Source organism: Notamacropus eugenii, chromosome 4, assembly GCF_028372415.1.
Source record: "Notamacropus eugenii isolate mMacEug1 chromosome 4, mMacEug1.pri_v2, whole genome shotgun sequence".
Lineage (NCBI taxonomy): Eukaryota > Metazoa > Chordata > Mammalia > Diprotodontia > Macropodidae > Notamacropus > Notamacropus eugenii.
The window spans coordinates 191,642,470-191,647,573 of NC_092875.1; the positions used below are offsets into that span (position 1 = coordinate 191,642,470).

General features: G+C 38.7%; 1 pseudogene; it reads right to left on the reverse strand.

Annotated features, from left to right (window-relative positions):
• Positions 1-3,100: 3,100 nt before the first annotated feature.
• On the reverse strand, positions 3,101-4,125 carry LOC140502388 (uridylate-specific endoribonuclease-like; annotated as a pseudogene).
• Positions 4,126-5,104: the final 979 nt, after the last annotated feature.

Sequence of the window (5,104 nt, forward strand, 5' to 3'; positions counted from 1 at the left end):
AACAAAGGACAAACACATAACGACCTGCTTGGGATAATCAGTTGCCAGGACACTCCATGATGACTTTCTAAGGCTCATGCTTGCCTCTTTGCTAACTTTCTTTATCTGTATTTTCACTATCTAGCAGAGTGCCTGCTTACAGTGGTCAAGAGCCTGTGACAACCTTGAGGCCACATGTGGCTTTTTGAGGTTCTTGGGTGTGGCCCAAATTTTACAGAACAAATTCTTTTATTAAGGGGATTTGTTCTGTGAAGTTTGGATTCAATCAAAGGGCTACACTTGAGGACCTAGAGGGCCACATGTGCTCTCAAGGCCACAGAGTTCCCACCCATGGCTCTGGCACATAGGTTTAATAAAAGATTTGATTCAAGTATTGAGTATTTCTCCCTTTAAAGATATTTCTTCCAACCGTCTTATTAGTGGTATTTTTCTTTCCTGGAATTAGAGATCATCTGGTCTAAGTGCTATCATTTTAAACATTAGGAAACACACATCTAGAAATGCTATAATTGGACCAATCTTGGGATTGGGTAGCAACAACAACAAACATTTATTGTGTGCCTATTCTGATAATCTGCTAAAATCTAGGAAAGAAATTTTAGATAAGACATGACCCCTGACTTCATAGAGCTCTCATAGTTCATAGGAGGATCACAGATGGCTAAAATGTATATACCAATGTGATATGCATAGCAGCTTCTATGAATATGCATATGTATTTCCTGGGTAGATTTGTAAAATATAGTAAACTCTCTTCCTCAAAGACAAAACTAAAATATTTATTTGGAACATCACTGTTAGGATAGCAGAAGGTAAGATTTAGCAAGGTACTCATCACCAATCCAGAGAGCATCAACATCTTAAGCATTCCTCCCTCCACTTGCTCACACTGGTTTCTCTCTCCCCAACCTTCTATTTCAGTTAAAATTTTGTTGGGCAAGCTCCTCCCACCTCCTCCCATATGACTCAGGTTCCATATGACTCAGGATGTATCACAGCTATGAGCTGGGATAGAGCTCAAAGCAGGTCACATAGGCCTATTAATGGACGGGGAAGATCTTCCTATTCCATTAACATTACATTCAACTCCAAGATCTTTCATGACTATTACATAGGTCAATGGAACTTCAGAGGCCAGTTGTATCAACGTAACTTTCATAACAATATAAAAGAGGTAACTCAAAATAACCAGATAAAACAATATCTTAGGGTAGCGGCTTGGGCACAAGCACCCCATCATGTCCCCCTCAAACAAATGCAACCCATTACCTTGGGTTAAGAGGAAAAGATCACATCTTCTAAAACTACTTCCTGCTGAGATTGGACTTAGAGTGGTCCCTGCCTTGAGAGGTCCCATTTGAGGTGTCAGTTCCTTAGCCAGTATCCGGAGCTTGGTTGATGCTGGGCCCAGGGGTGACACATTATGGTCTTGGTCAGAGGGTGATATCCAGTCTGTCATCTACAAGTGGAGGGCACCAAGCCTGCAGGAGACAAATCAAGCAAACAGGTTAAACAAATAAAGATCAAAAAGAATAAGGAGACAATAACCAGAAGCAGGGTAAATGCAGCGACAGCCATGGTTCTGGAGTCCATGAACTCACTATCACAGCCTTATTCATGGTAAAATATTTGAGCTAAGGGCACAATTTGGTAATGATCTCCTGAATAAGCAGCAGTTACAGTATTAGCTATTTCATGTGCTATAATTCCATATCCTTTTGGAACATCATCTGGCTTTCATTTTACCCATATTTTGGCTCCCAATTTTATTCAGTCATTAGAACCAAACCCTTCAGCTCCTTTGATAGTTATTTTGAAAGATGGGTCAGTTTTCTCAAGGGGTATTACTTCACAGGGATGATCACTTTAACTATTCTATCATTATTACAAAATTCTGTGGGTTCTTCATCTAAATTTTAGAACACCACAATAATTTCTCTTTGCTAATTAGAATCTATTACTGCAGCAAACACATGTATTCCTTGAGCTGCTAATCCTGATTTAGGTAATATCCATCCAAAGTGATTTTTAGGGATTCTCATACATATCCCAGGAGGAATTTTCCTTATTTCTTTCTTATCCAACAAAAAGTCTTCCAAACAATGTAAATCATATCCAGTTGTACCAGGTATTCCTGGATACAGTTCTGGGACATCTTGACCTACAATCCAATATGTAATATTTGGGATCCTATGTGTTTGCTGTTTTCCAATTTGTAGATTTGGGATCATCATTCTGGCTAGAGGTGTATTTTTGTCAAATGGTGTATTAGTCAAATTGTGTAAAGCAGTGAACAAATTATCTTCCCAATGTTGATAGGAATTATTAGAACTTAACTTCCTTAACTGTTATTTCAATAATCCATTCATTCTTTAAATTAACTCACATGCTTGTGGATAATATGACAGTCCATATATCATATGAAATATCTTTCTATTAGTAGAAAGAATAGATATGAAATATGATATATCTATTCTATATTGTTTAATATACAATATCTCTTCACTTCATTACTTTTAAATGTGACCTATTGTCACTCTGAATCTGCATTGGAGTTTCACAACAAAACTTATGAAATCCAGAGTTCTACAGATGTTTTTCTGAGTTGTATTTTTATAGGCACAAGCCACTAGTACACCTGAATAGGTGTCATCACAAGTCTATATAAATTTGCATCCTCTATCTTGGGGTAGGGGTCCAACATAATCTATTTGCCAAATTTGGGCTGGAGCTTTCCACCTTGATATTGTTCCAGTTACTGCTTGAGGAACAGTTCATTCTTTTTCCAGTTGACATATATGAAATTCCTCTGCTACTTGTTTTAACAGTGAATGTGAGATACTAATACCTTGATCTTGTGCCCACCAGTGTGGGGACTGGACCCCTAAATGGCTGGCCATTTGAGGGACCCATTTTGCTAGTATTGGATCATCAGTTGGTTTCACTGTAGGAACAATATTTTGAGTAGCAATTTTTGCTAGGCAACCATCATGTGCATTCTATGCATATTCTAGTGTGAAGGCCATGTGAGTGTTTACATGAAAAATTGACAACTTAGTAACCAAAGACATTTCCCTCACGTTTTTCCTTGCCCAGACCTCTAATCTGTAGAAGATACCATATAGGCTATAGTAATGTACTTTTGGCCTTTGCCATAGATGATCTTGTCCCAGGTTTAGGATGGCCAGTAGACTTAAATGACAGACTGTGCCAGGCCTGCTGATCAAGGACAAGAAACAGGGAGCAAATTTAAACTCAGGACTACTGCTGATGAAAGCTGATCCCAGCTTTCTTTGTAGTAGCTATGCCAGTTGAATTGCATTCCTAGCATGTCAGGATGAGTCCCACAACTCTTCAAAGTTATGACTATGACAGTTCCTTCTCCTGTAGGTAGAAGCAGATCCAGTTATGGAATCCTGTCACTTTTCCCTTTTTCATTTCATCTGAGAAAATCTGTTCAAAATCACTGCCGTCACTCTCATCATTGCCATAGGAATATAGCCCAAACCACATGTTCTTTGGGTCACTGACAAATTCCTTCTCAGAGCTATATCTGTTCTTTTGATGGAGGAAGTAATAAAGTTCCTTCATGACTGTTATCTTCATTATCTCCTGAAGGAAGGTGTCCTGTTCCCCAAGCTGCTAAATAATGAAATGTTTCTCTTAACTTGTAACTTGCTGGTAGTTATTGAGTAGGTTGATGAATGCAGCACAGGTTGGATTGGAGAAGATTTCTTCATTTACATAACTGTAGAGTGGCTCAGGGCATCCATTCACCTAGTTTTTAGACTCAGAGGGGGAGATACAGTTTTGGCTGTTGAGAATGATATCTTCCTTTTGAGATTTGTTGGTGTTTGCTTTGTAAGTCTTCTCTGAGATAGTCAGGAGTTCCTCTTTAGTGATGGCATCGCTGCTTCAGGAGAAACCATCATGGGCACACAGACTCTCATAATCTTCACAGAAATTCCAAAACTTCTGGCACTTTGAATTTCAGTGGCATGGGTGGTGTTTGTCAAAGGCTTCATGACAGCATCCATGGCAAGAATTAGGTGCCAAGTACAGATTGCTGTCTGGGATTGCCTCTTCTTCCCATTCTGTTTCTGTCTCCATTTCTTTGGGCTCTTCTTAACTTCTTCCCTTCCTTTTCTGAGATACTCTTACAACTGCCTTTTCTGCTACCATCTGATACTTTCTAACTTGCTCTTCTAAGGGAAAGTTCTGATGATGTAGCATAGAAAACTTCTCATTCAAATCCTCTAACTCCTTTTCCACATGAACCTTTTCCTCCAGCATTTTGCCTCTACTTTTACATATAGTACTGTGTATTGTTAATTTGTTAACAACTCATCCTACATACCCCTGCCATTTCTTTCCCTGGTTCTATTGTTATTCCTTGCAAACATCTTTCTAAATCTATGGTTTCTCCTTTCTATAGTCTTGGTTCCCAGTTTTCACAAAGTCCTGTGCTTTTAACCCATTCTCTTGCCAGGGAGAAATAAGATAAATTCTCCCATCCTGGAATATCTTTTTCCTTCCCTAAAGTCTTCTTGACTCCAAGTAGAGATTTTATATTTTGTGATCCCATCCTTGTCACCAAACGTAACACCCATAGCAACTTCTGTGAATATATATACATCTATCTATCTATCTATCTATCTATCTATCTATCTATCTATCTATCTATGCATTTCCAGGGTAGAATCATAAAATATAATAAACTTTCTTCCTCAAAGGCAAAACCAATATATTTATTTAGAAGGTCACTGTTAGGATACCAGGAGATAAAGTTTAGCAAAGTATTCATCACCAATTCAAAGAGCACCAACATCTTGAGCATGTTTTTTCTTTGACCTCCCCACAAACAAGTTCCCCTAGCTAAAATTCCTCCCTCCACCTGTTTTTGCTACCTTCTCTCTCCTCAACCTTCTATTTCAGTTAAAATTCCCTTAGACAAGTTCCTCCCATAATGGGCTCCATGTGACTCAGGGTCCTTGTGACTCAGGATGACTCACTCCTATGAGCTGGGTCAGAGCTCAAAGCAGATCACATAAGCTTATTAATGCACAGGGAAGATATTCCTATTCTATTAACATTACAGAGAGTT